The following is a 24008-nucleotide window of genomic DNA, read 5'->3' on the forward strand; positions in this document are numbered from 1 at the left end:
TGATTACTGTCACTGGAGCAACGTATTGCAAGACCGAGTGGCAGGCAATCACTGTGTATGAAGAATAGAAGGAAACCGATTGTTGTAGATAACGTTAGAGTTGACTGTGCGGAGAAAGCATCGTCTTGTGTCAACGTCTGTGCTTTGTTTGTACTTGTCAAATGCAACTTTGTTTCCACCTCTGTGCACAGCTAATATATCAAGGACTGTCCGGCTCCATGGCTAAATGGTTAGCGTGCTGGCCTATGGTCACAGGGGTCCCGGGTTGATTCCCGGCGGGGTCGGGAATTTTAACCATCATTGGTTAATTTCGCTGGCACGGGGGCTGGGTGTATGTGTTGTCTTCATCATCATTTCATACTCATCACGACGCGCAAGTCGCCTACGGGAGTCATATCGAAAGACCTGCATCTGGCTAGCCGAACCTATCCTTGGACACTCCCAGCACTAAAAGCCATTCGCCATTTCATTTCATATCAAGGACTACATTAGTTCAGACATGAAAACGACTGGTATATGGGATACTTCAAACATTGTGAGACGTCTGCTTCAGAGAATAATATAAAAATGAAAAGTGGCAAATAAAAAATACCGAAGTGCGCTGATTTCGAACCCGCGAGTGTACGGTCCACAAGCATGCGCCTCAGCACCGAACTACTGCGGCTTCTGAAAGCTAGCCGCTTGCAGAATTTAATGTAGAGACAGTGAGCGCATCACCTACTTCATACGCTTGCATACTATATTTTCCCCTTATATGATTTTTATTGACATCTGAGTTACAACTGTCATGCCAGATACTTGTTAGGCCAAGCATAGGCAACTGCTTCAAGGAGAAATTCGAACGATGCACTAGGAAGAGCTTAACTCAGGCCTTCGAAATGGCTACATTATCGTGATGAGCGATGACTGATGACACATGTGTCTGTTGGTCACTTTGAGAAGGAAGCCTGCTCAAGTTCCAACAGCGTCTCCATTTCCCCAACACGATATTCATTCGATAGAGAGGGAGAAAAAGAGCGAGCTACGAATGTTGGACATTCTGATTAGAAATAGTTGCTGCTTATCCTACTGAGAGTAAAGAGACATCACATACAAACCAGTAGTTAAACAACGACCCCAACCATAATCTCAAGTAAATGCGAGGAATAGTTATGATATGATCCTGTTTGATCGCACACGACCCCTACTCTAAGAAAACTAAGCTTCATTTGGCGACGCTCCAATGGAACGGCTTCAACAGGGAGTGAATCTTAAGACGCTCTCGGTCCACACATCACTCAAGGGAAGGGTATAAAAAATAATCAAGAATAAAAAACGAGTGAGTTGGCCATGCGGTTTGAGTCACGTATCTGAAAGCTTTTATTCGAGAGATAGTGGGTTACCCTTCTGTCAGCAACCCTGAAGATGTCATTTTGTGGTTTCTCATTTTCATACCAGGTAAATACTGGGACTGTACCTTAATTAAGGCCACGATCGCTTCCTTCCCAAGACCTGTCTTTGTCGGTGCGAAGTAAACACTTTTTAAGGAAGAAAAAACAACGTACATGCAGTTCATAACATCCACTTCCGAGTAACCCAGAATAGAGGAACTCGGGTGTCGGTATATCTCTAGAAATGTGGACTGTGTGGTGAACGCACTCGTCCACCTATATATGATGATGATGATTGTTGTTTAAACGGGCCTACCATTTAGGTCATCGGCCCACCTACCTGTATAAGAACCTGACTACCAGACTCTCCCGATAAGGCTTGCTGTAAGGGACGGTAAAACGTCATCAGTCAAAATTTGACCTCGGTCCAGCAGTCCGAAGGACAAACACCTTTCTAGCGTCTTCATACAGTGTTTGGAAATAGAGGTAAATGCTTGGGGGGGGGGGGAGGGGGGGAGGTCAAGAATAATTTCGCAATAACTCCTCTCAAAATTACAGCGTGGACTTGAAATGCAAATATCGGGATGCAGGAATTGGATTATTACTTTTTTTACTCTACCGTAACAATGGCATATTCAAGTGCTAAGTGCAGGAATGATTACCAAAAATACATAGACAGTTAACTATCTTGTAAGTGTAATACGGTACATTCTCTTGAACTATTTATTGACAAAATTTACAAGCCTATCGTATTATTTATATCAAGAAATTATCACCTTCCTTCCAGGTGCTAAGGATGTTAGGCCTGCTGTTTACGAAATGTCAGTCTAGTTCCTAGGCCTATGCGAATATAAAAACTGCGGAAGTTACAGGTCGCGGTAATAAACTGTCTGTATAAGTCTTCTACCAACAATGGATATTTAAACCAAGAGCATGGAATATTATTTCCTGTTTTCCCAACCCAGATACGAAACAAAGTAAAGCCTAACCTACATAGCATACAATACGTAATCTATCGAATACCGATGCAACTACTCAGTATAAAATTTAAATAAATATCACAAATCTTGATTACTACAACCGGTAATTATTATTGTTATTATTCATGTTGGCAAAAATATACAAATATCATTTAGCTGTTCGTGTCGTGACATGCAAAATTGAATCAGTCAATTCTCAGGTGTCTTCCCCCCCCTCCCCCCTCTCCCCCTCCCCCAAAAATAATGCTCTCTTAACTATCTTCTTAACCTTTTCAGACACAATTTTGAATTGATTCGGCTGGCCTGATTGGTTGCGTTATTCATTATGATGGAGGTAATGACTATTGAGGTTTACTAGAACAAGTGGACAGTTATTTGGCAACGAGCTTTGCCTTGGATGGCAGTGAGCATCCTTTCTTTTTTAAGAAGGAAACAATTACTTTTCAGTGTCGACTCAGTCAGTATAGCTGTAGTACCCGTCGTTAACGGGCCAATCTAAATCCCCAGCTACTTTCCGCCAAAATTCAGACAGGCTGTCAGAGCACATAACAACAAACACTGGTCAATGTAATGTTATTTTTCATCAGTTTTATAATCTTTCAATATTGTAGACTTTTACGTTTAGTTTTCTTCCGACTCTGTGATGTTAGGGCGTCCAATGTACATAGCGTCCTTCCTTCTTTCATGACTGCCTCTTGTCTTATTCTTCCAGCGTTCGTTCCTTTACAAGTTTTCATAATCATCTTTACAGCTTTCCTTGTCGATATGGGCTGAGGACCACGCGGTTTTACACCTTAAGACAACCATGACAAAAGACATCTCTAGTTAACATGATTGAACAATATGTCCATGACAGAAATGCCCGGCGTTGATATGGACTAAGCAACAAAAGTCGAAATTCATGAATTATTTTATCATAGTCGGTACGGTAAAACTGTATAGCACATCAATAATCGGAAATTATATTCTCTACCACTTTTGTTATGTAGTACTTTTCGATCGGACTAATAACATAGGACCGGGCGAGTTGGCCGTGCGCGTAGAGGCGTGTGGCTGTGAGCTTGCATCCGGGAGATAGTAAGTTCGAATCCTACTATCGGCAGCCCTGAAGATGGTTTTCCGTGGTTTCCCATTTTCACACCAGGCAAATGCTGGGGCTGTACCTTAATTAAGGCCACGGCCGATTCCTTCCAACTCCTAGGCCTTTCCTGTCCCATCGTCGCCATAAGACCTGTCTGTGTCGGTGCGATGTAAAGCCCCTAGCAAAAAAAAAACATAGGTATTTAAGAATTAAACTTAGGCGCTTTCCCCTAAACTGCCATTTCACTCAACGTGAAGAAAATTATTTATAACCTAGATTGTAGTGCCTCATTCCCCGACTTTACATACCGATTTTCATTAAATTCTCTTCAGCCGTTTTCTCGTGAGCGCGCGTACATGCTGTAGTGCCTTATTCCGCGACTTCACATACCAATTTTCATTAAATTCTTCTCTCCCATTTTCTCGTGGTTCGTCGTTGATATGGACTTGGCAACAAAAGTCGAAATTCATTAATATCTCTGTTATCGTAGCCGGTACGGTAAAAATGCATAAGACATAAATGATCGAAAATGTACCTTAATAGTATTTATCGATAGAACCACTAATAACATACAGTGTACTCAGGGGCGTATTCTCCTTTAATGCAAGGCATTCATTGCATGCGTTATGATAACACAAAGAACTGTCTGATTTACGATTTTAGGTTGTTTCAGGTCAAATATTAACGATTTCATCTCTCAGAAGTTCAAAAGGTCCGCGCAACTGTACTAGTTCCGTTGCTTGATTACGTGTGGTGCTGGTGTAGTCTCGCCGTCTACTCCACTCTCGGAAGAAAGAGACAGCAAATGGAGGAGTTAACGACGTAAGGCATTCAATCTTAAAATTGCATTCAGTGGCAGACGTAGTTCTGAAACCCTCCGAACGATGTCGCTGCAATTGAAACTTGGTCAGAATTTGTCACCCCATACCCGTGCTACCCTCTGCCATCTGTTAGCAACTTGGAGAAAGTCGACATGTTTACAGCGAACGGGACACACAGATTACCCCCTAGCGAGAACCCAACGTGACGAAACTGACCAATGCCACTGGGGTGACTTATGTCCAGTGCTTGAGTTGTGGCTAACTAGTGAGTTAATTCATTGTGTGTTTTGCTGATTAGTGAGTTCATTCTGTGTGTGCTGTTCCTGTGCTATTCGTCGTTTTGCGCACATGTGGTATTAACGATGGATGAGTCTAAAACGGATATAATTGTAAATCAGTTTGAAAAGCCATTTACTGGCCGTTCGTTTGATGAAAAGATGCAAATAGTTAAAGCCGCGAGACCTCTACCTTCCCTCGTAAATTTCTTCTTCTTCTTCTTCTTAATCTGCTTACCCTCCAGGGTTGGCTTTTCCCTCGGACTCAGCGAGGGATCCCTCCTCTACCGCCTCAAGGGCAGTGTCCTGGAGCTTCAGACTCTGGGTCGGGGGATGCAACTCGGGAGGATGACCAGTACCTCGCCCAGGCTGCCTCACCTGCTATGCTGAACAGGGGCCTTGCGGGGGATGGGAAGATTGGAAGGGATAGACAAGGAAGAGGGAAGGAAGCGGCCGTGGCCTGAAGTGGCCGTGGCCTGGAGGAGAAGTGGGAAACCACGGAAAACCACTTCGAGGATGGCTGAGGTGGGAATCGAACCCACCTCTACTCAGTTGACCTCCCGAGGCTGAGTGGACCCCGATCCAGCCCTCGTACCACTTTTCAAATTTCGTGGCAGAACCGGGAAGCGAACCCGGGCCTCCGGGGGTGGCAGCTAATTACATTAACTACTACACCACAGAGGCGGACCCTCGTAAATTTAAAAAGAGAAAACAAGAATTGTGTACGCACTTTCAATCCAGAAACTTACAGTAAAACTGTTTGGCTCGAGTTCACCTACATGTAATTAGGGTGAGTAGAATTGAAATTTACTTAATACATTGTGTTAACTGCATGGTTACTAGTTGCATGCCTCAGTGGAGATTCCAGGATACGCCACTGAGTGTACTGTATATTTGGGAATTACATTTTAGGCGCCATTACCTAAACTACCATTTCACTCAGCTTGAATAGAATTGTTTATAGCTTAGATTGTAGTGCCTCATTCCCCGACTTTACATACCGATTTTCTTTAAATTCTCTTCAGCCGTTTTCCCGTGTTGCGCAGACAGACAGACAGACAGACAGACAGACAGACAGACAGACAGACAGACAGACAGACAGACAGACAGACAGACAGACAGACAGACATGACGGAAAATTAAAAAATGTATTTCTGTGTTACAGTGGACACGACCGATACAAAAAATACCATTCTTTCTTAATTCTGAATCGTCGCCATAAGACCTATTTGTGTCGGTGCGACGTAAAGCAAATAGCAATCTTAATTCTGAGTAATGTACATAAAAACTCTTATAGTATATAGATATAACACTTTATTATTATTATTATTATTATTATTATTATTATTATTATTATTATTATTATTATTATTATTATTATTATTATTATTATTATTATTATTGTACCGGGCGGTACACCTCCACACCGTTTATTTAAAAGTTGTGCCAGTTGAAACTCCTCTTCTGGAGGAAGTCTGAACTTTATCTACGGTCTTAATTTCCAAATTTCTCAGAAGATGTCACTACCTGGAAATTTTTGAGTTTGTGAACTGTGTCATTTTCGACGTACCTTTGTCTTGCTTGTATTAAGAAGTGTGAACTTTCTCTTCTAGAGGACACTACTGAAGATCAACAATAGTGCACCCTAGTGCGGAGTCAAAGAACTATTTTGTTGGAGAAAATTTAATTTCAGGAGTTTGTTCTTTGTTAAATTTCTTTCTGTCATTGTTTAAGTTGGCAATATTTACCCCTTTCTTCCCCTTGTTTTGAATGTATCCAATCACGAATTTTTTCAATTAATTTCTGACCAATCTGGTGTATCTTTCCCCAACTTGAATCTGTTGCGTGGTCCTACCCAATAAAATCTTTGTGGGAGGGTGTTTTCTTTCCCCTAACGCCTAGAACTTTCTGCGAGAGTATTTAAACTGCTGATTTTAGGGTCTCCGGGCCACTTCTGTTCCATCTTTCAGTGTATTAAGTACATAGCAGGAGGCGGGAAGCGCCTCTTTCCTCGGCAGCAGTCAACAATAAGGTAATGGCCGATTAATAATTTTTTTTCTTTGCCAGCTCAGCAGTTTAACTTTCGGGGCAGGTTCTAAGCGTTCCCCTATGTAACCTTTTCCTAAAATGTAACTTCTCTTTTCTTCTATTCTCTTGTAAAGCGACATACTGGGATAGAGAGTGTTAACCCTCTCGAGCTCCCACTCACATTGTTTGAGGTGAACTTATTTTTCGCAACCTATTCTTCAGTAATGTAAGTTAGTAGTTTCTTAAGTCACCTCTGTAGTATGGGATTAGCCCTTGCATCAGTGGCCTTAGAGCCAAAATAGGTCTTAAAGACAAAGTGTATTAGGAGTGCAAGTTCGCCTCCTCTCAAATTGTGATTTTAGAGGTCATGTATTAACTTTCTTGTCATTTAACAGACCTCAGTAGATTGGGTATTTTGCTCCTGTGTATATGTCCTTTGAGGACGGCTTAAAGGTGGAGTTCGGAGTGGCCTATGATAGGCTTGTATTTTAAGGGGAAGTTGCCCTTTTTGAAAATTGTGTTTCTGCCTCAAGGAGGCTTTTGGATGTAATTGGAAGCCGGTGTTTCTGGCATGTTTGGGGGTTTTCGGCCCCTTTGTTGTATGGTGTTCATTGTAAGGTTGGGCTCATGGCTCAAGAATTATGTTTCTGACTTTTTGAAGCCCCAAATGGGGTACCTATGTAAATGTAATTGTCAATCGTGTTTCGGCTACTAAGTACCTGTTCAATTTGTTGTTACCTAATTTTGAAAAGAAAATATAACCTTGTTAAATTTTAAAATTAATTTCACTTTAGTAGCTTGAGACTCATTCACGCCCGCACCTTCTTTCACCTCTACCTACCACCAAAACTCGGTAACAAGTGGTAGCAGAGCGTGGTTGAATGGGTCTCAATTTAGCCCCTTTTGACGGCTAAACTCTGTTTTGATCCGAACTCTAACCATTTTCTCAGTTGCTGGAAATTTTTTATTGAGGTTTTTCAAAATTTTTCTGTTATCATGCCCGGCCCTCGCGATGTTCTCCTCCTTAACTATTTGCGTAAGGAGGAGTTGATCTATGAATTAACTATCAGAAATGTGCAATCTGGAGGCACGGTTGCAATAGACACTAACAAACTTAGAGAGTCCCTTGATTTGCCCATTTCTATCCCCAATTTGGGAGAGAAAGAAATTGACGACTCTCTTTCCACGATCACGGAGAATATTACTGGGCTAGCATCGGTCGTTAGTTTTTTTGATGAAAATGATCCGTCTCCAAATCAAATTAAGCGTGTGCAAGGCAGGCTATATCATTTTTCAAATAGAGTTAATGATCTGTTGTCTCTAAAACTGAATGATGTTCAGAGGAAGGAAGCTAGTACGCTCCTGGAAAATATTTCCGAATTATCTAGTAAGGTCACTCAATTGTTAACTGGGGAAGTTCCTCCCAAATCTGATCAACCCACCATAGTAAATGCAGGTAGTGAGGAAGCGTCTCCTAAGGGAGAAGTAAATAGGAAAACCCCCACTGCTCAAACTATCTCTGCCCCATTGGACAACGAGCCTGAACGCCGTGCATCGTTGAGTAACATCCGTTCTGAATTAACTTCTTTGCCCCTGAAACCTCTACCTACTATGTCACCCGGGTTTAGCAGCTTGCCTCATCCATTGGCAATGTTGCTAAGAGGTATCTCTAAGTTTTCTGTCAACACCACCAGTGAAGTTATTTCATTTTTAAGATTTTTAGTTGAATTTCAGGATCACGCCCTTGTGTTTTCTCTTTCCCCTTGTCAAATTTTACAAATAATCTATCCGTATGCTATTGGTATTCTCTCTGATAAAATCGTAAGAGCCATTGCCGAGCAATCATCTATTGAGGATTTCCATGCCCATTTGCTAGCTAACTTCATCCCTGCTAGGGCCAGGTCCTCCCTTATTCAGAAGTACTATTATCGTGTACAGCGCTTGGATGAAAACTTGGCTGATTTCATACAGGACATTAAGTTTTATACTAGGGTGTTTGCCCTTCATTTTCCTGAAGATCAGATTGTGCAGACTATTGTAGAGGGAATTTCACCTCCCTATAGGTCATATTTGTGTTTCGCGGCGTGCCCGCAAACCTTCTCGGAACTTGAAGCGTTGGCCGTCTCGGCGGAAGGAGTTAGATACGCCGATTCTTTGCGTGTCGCGAAAGAACCCCCGCCTTCCTTTAGTAACACTCGGCCTCCACCTCGCCGACCAGTCAATCCCCGTAAATGTTATGCGTGCGGAGCGCCTGACCATCTGCGCAATAAGTGTCCTCTGATCAAGTCTAGTAGGGCAAATAATGAAGCTGGTTCATCACAAGGCTGTTTTAAATGTGGGGCTTTCTCACATATCGCCAAGAATTGTCCCAATTCGAATAGCACCCCCTCCTGCTCAACTTCTGGGGTAACTTCCAACAACAATCAGAAGTGACTAGTGGCTTCGGCTGAGTCAACTAATTCATCTTCCCGAGGCTCAGCCCCTGGTAAGCAGATCGAAAATTCTGGGAACGTTCAATCTGCTAATCTGTCCTTTGAATGCCCCAAAGAGTGTCTTAAGATTGCGGCGGATACCCCCGCACCTGTTCCTTTCCTTAAGATTGAGGTAAATAACGAACCTATAACAGCTCTATTAGATTCAGGCAGTGTTTGTTCCATTATTTCGGCTGAATGGTACTCGAAATTGAAGTCTGTTTGTAACCTACCTGTCTATGACTCTTCTCCTGTGAAATGTGTTTCTGCTAATACATCTCCATTAGAAATTCTAGGTTCCTTACTGGTCAAAATTCGTATTTTTAAATTTACATGGAAAATTAAATTGTTTGTGGCCAAGCAATTGTCTTGCCCCATTATATTGGGAGCTGACTTTATTTCTCACACTGGTCTTGTGCTCGATCTCCAGTCTAGGTCGTGCACATTCAAATTTGCTTCTAGTTGTAAAATTCCACTATTAAAGTGTAATTCTGTGTCATGTTCTTCTATTTCGCCTACCCAGGATGAGATGTTGTTAGACCTTAGACATCTACCTGAGGAGCAGGCTGATAGTATTCGCAAGCTGTGTCAGTCGTTTCCCGAGGTATTCTCTGATACTCTTGGCGTTACTGACCTGATCGAATACAAAATTGAGGTCACGGATTCGATTCCTGTCCGTTTTCCACCGTATAGGCTATCTCCACCTAAAATGAAGGCTCTGAAAGAAATCATCGATCAGATGTTGAAGGATGGTATTATTAGGCCCTCTAAGTCAGCGTATTCTTCGCCTATTTTTCTAGTCCCGAAACCCCAAGGGGGCTTCAGGCCTGTAATTGACTACAGGGCTCTCAATCGGAAGGTGGTGTTACAATCTGTGCCCCTTCCCGACCTTCATTCTTGCTTTTCATGGTTTCGTAAGGCCAAGTTCTTTACTATCTTGGACTTGAATCAGGCCTATAATCAAATTCCCCTTGCTGAAGAGTCTAAACACCTTACAGCGTTTGCCACGGACTGGAATTTATACGAATACAACCGCGTGCCTTTCGGGCTCCCCACGGGGGCAGCTGTGCTCACTAGGCTACTAGATAGGGTCTTCTCCGACATCAAATTCGAGTACTTATATCACTACTTAGATGATGTCGTCGTATTTTCAGAGACCTTTGAAGAACATCTAGATCATTTGCGAGAAGTTCTCGATCGCCTTCGTAAGGCTGGGTTAACTGTTAAGTTGTCCAAGGTTGTCTTTGCTAAGCCCTCTATGCCATTCCTAGGGCATATTGTGTCACCCGATGGTGTAGCAGTCGATCATTCTAGAACACAGGCCATCCGTGATTTTAAACCTCCCAAGGACATTAAAGGTATCGCCAGGTTCATTGGTATGGTGAATTTCTTCAGAAAGTTCATTCCTAACTTTGCTAATAGAGCGGCGCCCTTAAACCTTCTTCGTAGGAAAGGCATCAAATTCGAGTGGGGACCTTCTCAACAAGCCGCTTTTGAAGATCTTAAATTAGCGCTTTGTAATGCCCCTGTCCTTGCTATGCCTGATTTCTCGAAGAAATTCATCGTCCAAACCGACGCGTCGTCGTCAGCAGTAGCTGCAGTCCTTCTTCAAGAGACTGAACTAGGGAGGCGACCTATCGCCTATGCCTCTAGGACCTTGTCGGCTCAAGAAGCCAAGTATTCCATCTACGAGCTCGAAGGTTTGGCAGTCTTATTCGCCTTAGAAAAGTTCCGTCTCTATCTGGAACACGTCAAATTCGACCTGGAGACAGATAATCAAGCATTAAGCTGGGTCTTAGGTAGGCCGCGTCGTACTGGTCGTATAGCCCGCTGGGCTATTCGTATTTCCGCCTTCCAGTTTGATGTTAGACATATCAGAGGCACCGAAAATGTTGTTGCTGATGGACTCAGCCGTATGTTTCATAACGACGTCGAGACCCACGAACCGGTCGACAGTTCATCACCTCCCGAGTCCATGCTATCTGAGGTTAATGCCATCCTAACAGATGCTCCCATGCTTTTTAGGGATATCGAGAAATACCAACGTGAAGATCCGACGCTGGCTCCGATAATGGAAACCCTTTCTTCTGGGGAACATGTTGTCCCTTATGTTCTGAGGAATGGTGTTTTATGTTGCCCTTCGAGGCATGACAAGATGATGAAAGTTGTCGTTCCAGCTGTTCTGGTACCTATGATCTTCAAGTATTATCATGAGACCCCACTAGGAGGGCATCTGGGTATCTTTAAAACTCGTGAGAAGATTCGTGAAATGTTCATCTGGAAAGGTATGGACGGTGAAATCCGGGAACTTGTAAAAGCTTGTAAATCTTGTTTGCTCAGTAAACCCACCATGTCCACCAAGGTAGGCCTTTTGTCTTCGCATCAAGCGTCGCGCCCCATGGAACGTCTGTATATCGATTATGTAGGACCCTTCCCCCAGTCAAAGGGTAATGCTAACAAGTTCATCTTTGTGTGCGTAGATGGTTTTACCAGATTTTCTTGGTTATTTCCGACTAAGCTGGCTACCGCTCAGTTCACCATTTCTTGTCTTAATACTATCTTTGCTTCTTTTGGTCCTTGTCAATACATAGTTTCCGATAATGCTAAGGCTTTTACATCTAATTTATTTCGTAAATTCTGTTTTGACTTATCCATCTCTCATGTAACTACTTCTGCTTATTACCCTCAACCATCTCTGGCTGAACGGGTTAACCGTAATCTCAGGTCCGCACTCATTGCCTATCATCATGAAGATCCTTCCAGGTGGGACACGTCCCTGCATTGGATAGCTTTTGCTTTGAATTCAGCGGTTCATGAATCTCACAAGTTCACTCCAGCTTCTTTAATGTTCAAGTTTGTTCCCATCTCGCCGCTCTCTAACCTCTGGTCTCTGAATGACATTCTACCCGAGATAATAGATCCGGACAACATTAAAGATCTTTGGAAGAAGGCTAAAGCCAATCTTAAAGTGTCTCATGAAAAGGTTAGGGAAAGGTATGATCGTGGACGGAGACCCACCCCTTTGAAGGTAGGTGACCAGGTTATGGTCAAAAAATTTGTTCCCGCGGGCAAGCTTGCCCCCAGATTTCATGGGCCTTGTATCATTCTCGATTTTCTTACGCCGGTTACCTTATTGTTAAGTAATCCAGCCACCGAGAGGATATTTAGGGTTCACCTGTCCCAGGTGAAACCGGTGTAATTTTGTGTTAACTTGCTTCGTATTATTTTGAAAGGATATGAAGGTTATATTTTTTTTGAGTTTCACTTTTATGGCATTCTGCCCCTTCTATAATATTTTGGTTTTAGATGTAAGCCTTTTGTAAAACCCGCCCCGATCCGTTAAACTGCCATCCTGTTCTTGCCACGGCCATTACCACGCTCCCGTCTCCTGCTCCACCTTACACTGTGGCTTAATAAGATTAAATGCCACGGATATCTACACGCCGCTGGCCCCTCAACCTCTCCATAATGCCTGTGCCTTCAAAAAGACGATGGTCCAACACAATTCTGCCGCCTAGCCTTAATGTTTCAGTGCCCCCGCAGCCGCGCAGCGCCGTGCAGCAACTGGGGAGGGGGATGGGCCCCCTCCTCTCCAGCGAGGACGACATGTGCACGGCGAGCCGGTGCTCTCCTCCCAGCCAAGGCTGATGTGCGGCGCACGACCTGCTACTGGCCCGCAGCCTGTATATGTTCACCGCGGGCGCGGCGTGTTTCAACACTCTGCTCCCCTCATAGTGCGGGCGAGCGGTATCTCAGGGTATTTAAGGGGTCCGAGCGGCCTCCTTTTGGACGCAAGCTGCAACGGCCGGTCCGGCCATCCAACTTCATCAACATCAACTACATGGACAGTTACTATAAGAGATAACTACATTTGGGAATTCAACCGCAATATCTGATGGACATTGCAAATTTTTCCTTCACTTTTAAGTAGTAAAAGCTTATCTTCAGAAATTCAACTTCTATAAACCTAAAGACTTCACTTCACCTCCAACAACAAAATTTTGGAACCGAATTAAGAAATTTCTCAAATACTTCTGCAAGTTATCTTAATATCAACATCAAAACTTGGAACTTATTTTCAAACTAAAGTTTATGTTCTTCTGTGTTACCCCGTGGAGGAACTTTTGGGGGGGGAGGTCTGTACCGGGCGGTACACCTCCACACCGTTTATTTAAAAGTTGCGCCAGTTGAAACTCCTCTTCTGGAGGAAGTCTGAACTTTATCTACGGTCTTAATTTCCAAATTTCTCAGAAGATGTCACTACCTGGAAATTTTTGAGTTTGTGAACTGTGTCATTTTCGACGTACCTTTGTCTTGCTTGTATTAAGAAGTGTGAACTTTCTCTTCTAGAGGACACTACTGAAGATCAACAATAGTGCACCCTAGTGCGGAGTCAAAGAACTATTTTGTTGGAGAAAATTTAATTTCAGGAGTTTGTTCTTTGTTAAATTTCTTTCTGTCATTGTTTAAGTTGGCAATATTTACCCCTTTCTTCCCCTTGTTTTGAATGTATCCAATCACGAATTTTTTCAATTAATTTCTGACCAATCTGGTGTATCTTTCCCCAACTTGAATCTGTTGCGGGGTCCTACCCAATAAAATCTTTGTGGGAGGGTGTTTTCTTTCCCCTAACGCCTAGAACTTTCTGCGAGAGTATTTAAACTGCTGATTTTAGGGTCTCCGGGCCACTTCTGTTCCATCTTTCAGTGTATTAAGTACATAGCAGGAGGCGGGAAGCGCCTCTTTCCTCGGCAGCGGTCAACAATAAGGTAATGGCCGATTAATAAATTTTTTTCTTTGCCAGCTCAGCAGTTTAACTTTCGGGGCAGGTTCTAAGCGTTCCCCTATGTAACCTTTTCCTAAAATGTAACTTCTCTTTTCTTCTATTCTCTTGTAAAGCGACATACTGGGATAGAGAGTGTTAACCCTCTCGAGCTCCCACTCACATTGTTTGAGGTGAACTTATTTTTCGCAACCTATTCTTCAGTAATGTAAGTTAGTAGTTTCTTAAGTCACCTCTGTAGTATGGGATTAGCCCTTGCATCAGTGGCCTTAGAGCCAAAATAGGTCTTAAAGACAAAGTGTATTAGGAGTGCAAGTTCGCCTCCTCTCAAATTGTGATTTTAGAGGTCATGTATTAACTTTCTTGTCATTTAACAGACCTCAGTAGATTGGGTATTTTGCTCCTGTGTATATGTCCTTTGAGGACGGCTTAAAGGTGGAGTTCGGAGTGGCCTATGATAGGTTTGTATTTTAAGGGGAAGTTGCCCTTTTTGAAAATTGTGTTTCTGCCTCAAGGAGGCTTTTGGATGTAATTGGAAGCCGGTGTTTCTGGCATGTTTGGGGGTTTTCGGCCCCTTTGTTGTATGGTGTTCATTGTAAGGTTGGGCTCATGGCTCAAGAATTATGTTTCTGACTTTTTGAAGCCCCAAATGGGGTACCTATGTAAATGTAATTGTCAATCGTGTTTCGGCTACTAAGTACCTGTTCAATTTGTTGTTACCTAATTTTGAAAAGAAAATATAACCTTGTTAAATTTTAAAATTAATTTCACTTTAGTAGCTTGAGACTCATTCACGCCCGCACCTTCTTTCACCTCTACCTACCACCAAAACTCGGTAACAATTATTATAATTATTATTATTATTATTATTATTATTATTATTATTATTATTATTGACTGAGTTGCGAGGGATGCTAGTAATGCCATTCCTTATGCAGCCAAGTTCCTGTGAGGAATGGTGTGAAAACGTCGTTCCTCTGTCGGTTGGTGCGTGTACTTCAATGGGTCTGACGTCCACCACCGTAGCGTAACGGTTAGTATTATTAGCTGCCGTCCTCGGAGGCACGGGTTCAATTCCCGTTACTGCCAGCGATTTAAGAATGGCGGGAGGTTTGATGTGTGGTTACAATGGTCCAAGGGTTCCCTGTTTCGATTCTCGGCCGTCGGGGATTTTAAACTTCATTGGTTAATTCCGATGGCTCGGAGTCGGGTTGTGTGTGCCGTCTTTAGCATTAAAATTCAGCATCCTTACAGACGCGCAGGTCGCTTTTAGGGTGTCAACTCGGAAAACCTGCACCAGGCCTCTCCGGAGGCTACACCTCATTATTATTATTATTATTATTATTATTATTATTATTATTATTATTATTATTATTATTCCTGGCAGACCGATATGTAATAGCAGCTTCTGGCTCAGTGAGGAAAGCAACGGTAAACTACCTCACTCCTCATTTTCCTCGTACGCCACTTCAGTGACGCCTAGGTCATCTATAACAACTCATGGCTGAGCTGTTGAGAATCAAGCCAACCTTCGGGCTGAGTACTGAAAAACAACGACATTATTATTATTATTATTATTATTATTATTATTATTATTATTATTATTATTATTATTATTATTATTATTATTATTAAACACAGTTACAAATGGAGAATTGTTGAGAGTTTTTTAGTGTATGGCTTGTCTAGTGCCCGGAGTGTCCGAGGACATGTTGGGCTCTCCGGTTCTGCAGCTGCTTTCACGGTACACCGCGGGGGGGGATTGAGCTACATGTACTACTGTATGAGGGTGTTGTCTGTGGATATATTGTGTGTGTTATTATACGGGCTAGGAAGGGGAAGGGAGCGGCCGTTGCCTTGAGAAAGATACCAAAAGTATTTGCCTGTAGTTGAAATGGGAAGTCATGGGAAACCATTTCAAGGATGGCCGACGGGAGATTCGAACCCATCTGCCACCCCAGTACAGATTTAGCAGCCATAGCTGATTGTGCTGCAATTCGCCTAGCTAATCTCTTCGATATTGTGGAGGTGCTTAGTTAATAATAATGTTATTGTTTTCACGTCCCACTAACAACCTTTACGGTTTTCGGAAACGTCGATTTGCCGGAATTTAGTCCCACATGAGTTCTTTTACGTGCCTTTAAAGCTATCCCCACGAGGCCGACGTATTTGAGCACCTTCAAATACCAGCGAACTGAGCCAGGATCTAACCTCCTAAGTTTGGGTCAAAAGGCCAGTGTCTCAACCGTCTGGACCACTCAGCGTGGCGGTGTTAATTCACAGAGGCTTGCAGACTGAATATTGTGAGCCGTGGTAGGAGGAGGAATGTTTTCTATTAATTTCTTAAAGTAGTTTGATTTCAACATTATTTTTGGAACAATGAAGGTGGGTATTTGTATGATGTATTTCTTTTTTCCTGGCCTTTTCCCCATAATCTGGGGTCGACACTAATGTTGATAAAGCGTAGGTTTACGACCGGATGCCCTTCCTATCGCCAACTGGATAACAGGTAGAGATTGACGCAAGTGTTATAAACTGAAATAACTTGAAAAAATATTCTCTCACCCATGCGTAAATAATGCAAGTATCGAGCTCGAATTATTATTATTATTATTATTATTATTATTATTATTATTATTATTATTATTATTATTATTATTATGACTTGTGATGTACATCCACTAACGGGCGAGTTGGCCGTGCGGTTAGGAGCGCGCAGCTGTGAGCTCGCATCCGGGAGATAGTGCGTTCGAACCCCACTGTCGGCAGCCCTCAAGATTGTTTTCCGTGGTTTCCCCATTTTCACACCAGGCAAATGCTGGGGTTGTACCTTAATTAAGGCCACGGCCGCTTCCTTTCCATTCCTAGGCCTTTCCTGTCCCATCGTCGCCATAAGACCTATCTGTGTCTGTGTGAAGTTGAGGTGAAATAAATAAGTGTACCAACTGACAGCATTTTGTGTGCGTCTTTGTGGATACATCAAGATGTATTCACTACCGGTATTGCGTATTTCTGTTGTGGTTAGTAGTGTGATATATTGTGTATGAATGAAAAAGTGTATTAAGACGATCACAAAATACGCAGCCGCTGAGCTAGAGGAATTAACCAAATGTAGTTAAAATACGTGGCCCGCCCGGAAATCGAACTCAGAGGCCTCGGAACCGAAGGCCACTACGCTGACCATTCAGTCAAGGAGACGGACTCTTTGTACATAATGTTTATTATTATTATTATTATTATTATTATTATTATTATTATTATTATTATTATTATTATTATTCAAGTTCAGCGGCGCTCTGTGCAGTATTGATGTGGCGCTCTGCACTGGGCTCTGTGATAACGTTATCGCCGTCGAACACGCGCTGCCACCGCATTCAATGAATTTGCCCCTCAGCGAACCATGTGGAGTCTATTATTAGTTCGATATGCCAGCCGCACCCGAGTGACAAGTGAAACAGTGTGAGGTCTTCGGTGCTGTCAAACCGCAGAAGTTAACACCCAACTTATACCTGAATCTCGGTTTGCGTAGTGAATTGTTGCCTGTTTTTTGTAACGGGCCTGAAGGACTCTAAAACTCTGAAATTCTCCCCCCCCCCCCCTCCCCCGCCCCATTCCCGATCACCTAACGAATGCAGGAAGAAACTGGCATTACACCAGACGGGGTGTGCTCATGTAATTGTATCAAATAGACCTAAAACTTCAGGTAGCGGGTTACTGGATAGTTGTGAAACTGAATAAATATCGCGTAATTCATATTGTCAGTCATGTTAAAATACGGGTAGGTCTAATATAAATTAAGTTTTCCTATTAAATACAGTAGTTATACAGCTACAAAGCTTTGAATTTATTGCCCCTTTCGCTTGTTTTTTAACCCGGAAAGGATGGATTTATATATATTTCGAATATTATTTTTATTTTTGCTAGTGGCTTTACGTCGCACTGACACAGATAGGTCTTATGGCGACGATGGGATAGGAAAGACCTAGGAGTTGGAAGGACGCGGCCGTGGCCTTAATTAAGGTACAGCCCCAGCATTTGCGTGGTGCGAAAATGGGAAACCACGGAAACCATATTCAGGGCTGCCGACAGTGGGATTCGAACCCACTATCTCCTGGATGCAAGCTCATGGCCGCACACCTTTAACCGCACGGCCAACTCGTCCGGTCATTGTTTTTATAGGCTATCATCTGGAGTCATAAGGAAATCCAAGATAATCAAAGAAAATCCTGTAAATCTATGGTATAGATTGCCTAGAGCAGCCTGGTACCTGCCACACGGTACAGCAAGTTCCTTGTGACAGTAAAATTCGTGATATACTTTACAAAACAGGAAACCTTACATTTTACAGATTCTGTTTTAACCCGTGACTCTCAATTTTCGGCAGCATGTTATGGACGCTGGCTTGTTGCAGCAATCAGATGATGAAGTCTGTACATGTATTAAAATTGATTATTTATTTAATAAAATATGCCTTCTGAGTGTCATATTTTTCATTTAATGGTTCGTTCTTGTTTATGTATTGTATAGAATTTCCAACTTATATTTATAGCTTTATTAAATTTATTTTGAAATGCTGCATAAAATGTAATTTATTTATGTTTTGTTATATTTTGAATTAGGTATACGAAGTTACATATATTTTATGTAGTACTGTTAATTAAAATATAATATTTTTATTTGAGCAATGTTAGTGAAATAGGGGGACCACTTCTTGTATTTTGACTCATCATTATCATTCTTACTGTACTTCACTCTGCAAGTCTGTCTAGCACAAAATATTTTTTCGAAAAATGTGTAGATGAGGAATATTTGAAAAATTTTCCCGTAAGTGCCAAATGTTACCTTTTGACATAATTTTGGTATGAATGATTTTCGAGATTTTAGTATAGATATATTCGCTAATATGTATTTTTTTAAATGGGAAAGAATAACAATCTTTGCTCAGTTAGAAAAATCTTCGGCAAGAAAGGACATTTCAGAAATCGTGTAAAGTAATAAACAGATAAATATCATTATACGGAAGATTTAACTGCGTCATTACGTCCCCTTAAAGTATATTGCTACGTAAAATCTGTTAAGGCCAGTTCATCCCCACCATGGCCTTCACATTGAAATGTGGGCCCGATACCCAGAATTTGAAGCGGGCCCCTTCTTTACGTGGTTTTCTCATATTTTCTTGTTTTTAATGGAGAGAGAACGTAATTGGTCACCCTCCCATTTGTTTATGGCACCCCGTCTCCATGTCAGTGACCTGTGCGGAAGGCGATTTCACTGTAAGAAATATTACACATTAATAATACCCTAATAAACCAGTACTGTACTATAATTGCATACATTTGTACTTTACAGTGGATAACAGTAAGTCTATAAAGTCTTTAAAATTAAATTTGAATATCACACACAATTTAAACTTAACATTGATTACAGTATTTACAAATTGATTTGGAACTAACATGTTATTCATTAATCAGTATGTATGGACTATTTAATTCAAGTGTATCTCTTGTAGGATTGTTTCACAAATGTAAGAAGTCAACAATAAAAACCAGTTAGGCCTAGGCCTGTTTGTTTTCTTATTTAAAGTTACATTACATAGGTCTGGTAAAACCAGAAAAGTTTTCAAAACAAAGAACGACTGTAGCAATGAAAATTCGTTATTGAAACTAATAATATAAAATTGTAAAGCAACGGGAATTCGATATAACAATTGTAGTTAATTGTAAAGCAACGGGAATTCGATATAACAATTGTAGTTGAACTGTTGAAGGAGAAGGCCTACGGAAATAAAAGAAATGCCTCTTCTCTTTGATTCAGAATGCTTTTCAAAAGCTTTTCACAACATTGGGAAATATTCTTTTTGAGAGTAGGTACCTTGATAGATAGTGAGCTTGGCCTTTCAGTTGGTTTTCTTCTACTTGGGCAAGTTATTCACGAGTTGCATCATCACATTTGCCAATCGATTCCATTATTACCAAAAAATTGCCATTGTGAACGTCAGCAATCTGAGAAGTTAACTTTTTATAATTCCGGGCTTGGCATCGGACCCTTATATGGTTCGGACCCGGGATGTGAGGTACACTTGGAAACCCCCATATGGGAGTCATCATCCTCACACTCCAATAAACTATAAATTGGCATCAGAAAAGGCTTGGAGGAATCCACATATTGTGCTGACCTCAAGTAATTGAAAGGCCACCCCATGAGCTTGGTCGTTCGCAACTTCAACAGAAGTATTTACCTTTAGATTGAGAAGATTTTCAGAATATTACTTCCACCTGGCCAGTGATTCCCTGGGTTCTACTATGAGTTCACCTGATTTGCCCAAAACGCTATTTATTTCTTTCATCCCCCTATTTTCTAATTTTCCTTATTACCCTCCAGAATGGTTTCCCTGCTGCTTGACCGAGCCTTTCAGGTTATTACTGTAATCGAGAACAAATAAGTTGTGAGATGGACAGCAGGCAGTGGTATGATGATAGGCGGGGTTAAGAGTCAGGTTGTGAGTTTCACTACTATGAGCACCGGGTGAGTTGGCTGTGCGTTTAGGGGTACGCAGCTGTGAGCTTGCATCCGGGAGGTAGTGGGTTCGAACCCCACTGTCGGCAGCCCTGAAGATGGTTTTCCGTGGTTTTCCATTTTCACACCAGGCGAATGCAAACGCCGCGGTCGGTGCGACGTAAAAAAAAAAAAGAAGGAGGAATCCTCTCAGTTTCTAAATGGTTAGCGTGCTGGCCTTTGGTCACAGGGGTCCCGGGTTCAATTCCCGGCAGGGTCGGGAATTTTAACCATAATTGGTTAATTTCGCTGACACAGAGGGCTGAGTGTATGTGTCGTCTTCATCATCATTTCATACTCATCACGACGCGCAGGTCGCCTACGGGAGTCAAATTAAATAGACCTGCATCTGGCGAGCCGAACTTGTCCTCGGACACTCCCCGCACTAAAAGCCATACGCCATTTCATTTTTCCTTGTGGAGATCTCTGTAAGTACCTTGGTGTTAATATAAGGAAAGATCTTCATTCGGGTAATCACATAAATGGTATTGTAAATAAAAAGGGTACAGATCTCTGCACATGGTTATGAGGGTATTTAAGGGTTGTAGTAGGGATGTGAAGGATGGGGCTTATAGGTCTCTGGTGGGACCCCAACTAGAGTTTGGTTCCAGTGCATGGGACCTTCACCAGGATTACTTGATGTGAAAACTGGAAGAAATTAGTAATGATTTTCATTACTTGTAACTAGAAGAAATCCAAAGAAAAACAGCTCGATTTGTTCTGGGTGATTTCTGACAAAAGTGTAGCATTACGAAAATGTTGCAAAGTTTGGGCTGGGAAGACTTTAGAGAAAGGAGACGAGCTGCTCGACTAAGTGGTATGTTCTGAGCGGTCAGTGGAGAGATGGCATGGAATGACATTTGTAGATGAATAAATTTGAGTGGTGTTTTTAAAAGTAGGAAAGATCACAATATGAAGATAAAGTTGGAATTCAAGAGGACTTATTGGGGCAAAGATTCATTTATAGGAGGAGGAGTTAGGCATTGGAATATTTTACCAAGGTCGATGTTCAATAAATTTCCAGATTCTTTGCAATTATTTATGAAAAGGCTAGTTAAAAAAACAGATATGGAATCTGCCTCTTGGGCATGTGCCTTAAATGCACATCAGTGGTGATTGATTGATTGATTGATTGATTGATTGATTGATTGATTGATTGATTGATTGATTGATTGATTGATTGATTGAACTATATTTTAAAAGTATAAATTTTTTATATAGTCACCTTTTCCATTGCTGGAGTTGATGAGTAATCATATAATTATGTCATAGATTTGTACTTTCTATGCTTCTGCTGTAAAATGTCTGCGCAAAGGATAGAACTGCATTGTTTCAAAAATCATCATCATCGTCGTCATCACTCTTTTCATAGAGGTAACTTTGCTATTTGTGAAGGAATATAATGTTTTGAATTACTTAATGCAAAGCAGAGAAAGTTAAAAAAAAAATATATATATGGATGTCGGTAACCTCCTGTTCGTACACTTCCCATATCAAGACAAATACCATTAATCCTAGCCTTACCTACCATTGTGCAGACATTTATATTTGATTCTATTTAAGCTGCATGTCAATTTTGACGTTCCATTTTACCGTACAAGATGTCGGAGAAATTGGAACTCTGTTCGACTGAGTTTTAGTTTTATTTGTCTGGTAAACGCTAAATGTGTACCACAGATCTTTTAATTGACGACTTCCTATGACATGGACTGTTAAAGATTTACTTTCAAAAACCCAACCACCTCAATGGAAAGGTGACTATATAACAATTTTATACTTTTTACAATATAGTTAAATCAATCATTAGTAGACCTGGGTCCTATTAATAATTGGTAAAATGTGTAAATTTGTGTCCTCATCCCGAAGTGGTGCAGCTCTTTTCAGGCACACCCCCAATTGAGGTGAGCTGTCTGTATACCTTTCTAACCCCTTATCAGTCCTCTTGCCAATCTTAAATTTCTGGCAGTACCAAGAATTGAACCCAAACCTCTGACGATAGCAACTAACCATTACACTACTGAAGTTGACATTGATATTTGTTGAGCATAATTGATTTTACATCAGAACTAAGATCTAAACATTACTGTGCGTATCTAATTTTGAATGAAGAGCATATGAAAACTTGGTGGAACTCTGTATTAAACTGACCGAGCAAGTGGTTGCATGGTTTGGGTCTTTTAGCTGTCAGCTTGCATTCGGGAGATAGAGGGTTTGAACCCCACTGTTCGGGTTCGAACCCCACTGTTGGCAGCCCTGAAGATGGTTTTCTGTGGTTTCCCATTTTCACACCAGGCAAATGCTAGGGCTGTACCTTAATTAAGGCAACGGCTGCTTCCTTCCCATTCCTAGGCCTTTCCTATCCCATCGTCGCCATAAGACATATCTGTGTCGGTGCGACGTAAAAAAAAACCTCACTGTCGGCAGCCCTGAAAATGGTTTGCTGTAGTTTTCCATTTTCACACCCGGCAAATGCTGGGGCTGTACCTTATTTAAGGCCACGGCCGCTTCCTTGCCACTCCTAGCTTTTTCCTATCCTATCGTCACCGTAAGACATATATGTGTGAGTGCAATGTAAAACAAATTATAATTGTATTAAGCTGAGAGTTGTTACAAACAGCACAGTGGATGATTTGAAATTAAGCTGTCATTGAAAGAAGACTGTGGTAAGCTGTATCCTCCCAGTTTGTCTGTACTTTTTCTTCACCATAGTGGCTGATTATCACATTGTTTTTCATTTTTAATCAACCACCTCCATGACCACCACGACTATCATCATATTTATTAACCCTTCTGTAGCACCTAGTTTTTGTCAACATATGTCATCATTCAGGAGATAATGGGTTCGAACTCCACTGTTGGCAGCCCTGAAGATGGTTTTCAGTAGTTTCTCATTTTCACACCTCACAAATGCTGGGGCTGTTCCTTAATTAAGGCCATGGCCACTTCCTTCCAATTCCTAGCCCTCTCTATCCCATCATTGTCATAAGACCTATCTTTTTTGGTGCGACGTGAAGCAAATTGTATAAAACATAAAATAAAAAAGGTGCCATATCCTGGTAATTAATAAAGTTCTGTGTTATGGACTGATGACATCAATGTTTGGCCCTTTAAAATATTAACAACTGCCGTTAGCATCATAACCAAAGTTTGTATATCTTGGGCTAACATTTTGTAACCCAGAGAAAATTTAGAATCTGATCCTATCCCAAATTTGATAGCATGTCACATAGAGAGTGTTGATTTTTTTTAGATGAGTTATTGTGTACATATTATTCGTTTTGTGTTTCTTTGGTAAGCTTTATGGAGAGGCAGGAAGAAATTAAAATAAATGGTGGTATTTCTTTTCTTTTTTTCTTTTTTTTTTTGTGATAGAGTTTGTCATGGAATTGGAAGAGTGTCAAACATTATATGATTTAAAGGCATACTTTTTAGTATTAGAAGTGCTGAGGACTGTAAGAGTGTGCTTTTTTTTCTTCGAGGATTGACATGCTAGCCATTTTTATCTTTCTAGAACTTCATAGTGGCTTAGTTCCTTGGTTCTGGTTCTAGAAGTCTGGGTTTGACACTGGCATTTAATTTCCAGCATAAATTTGGTTATGCATCTTGAGAGATGAACTAACAGTTCGGCCGCTTTCTTCCCATTC

At 41.4% G+C, this 24008-nt stretch overlaps 1 protein-coding gene across 1 annotated transcript in view; it reads left to right on the plus strand.

Annotated features, from left to right (window-relative positions):
- The window catches only part of trio (trio Rho guanine nucleotide exchange factor), a 1596874-nt gene that overhangs the window by 334457 nt on the left and 1238409 nt on the right, over positions 1-24008 (plus strand). The gene's annotated exons all lie outside the window — the stretch shown is intronic.

The sequence above is a fragment of the Anabrus simplex genome, chromosome 2, assembly GCF_040414725.1.
Source record: "Anabrus simplex isolate iqAnaSimp1 chromosome 2, ASM4041472v1, whole genome shotgun sequence".
In the NCBI taxonomy this organism is placed as follows: Eukaryota; Metazoa; Arthropoda; class Insecta; order Orthoptera; family Tettigoniidae; genus Anabrus; species Anabrus simplex.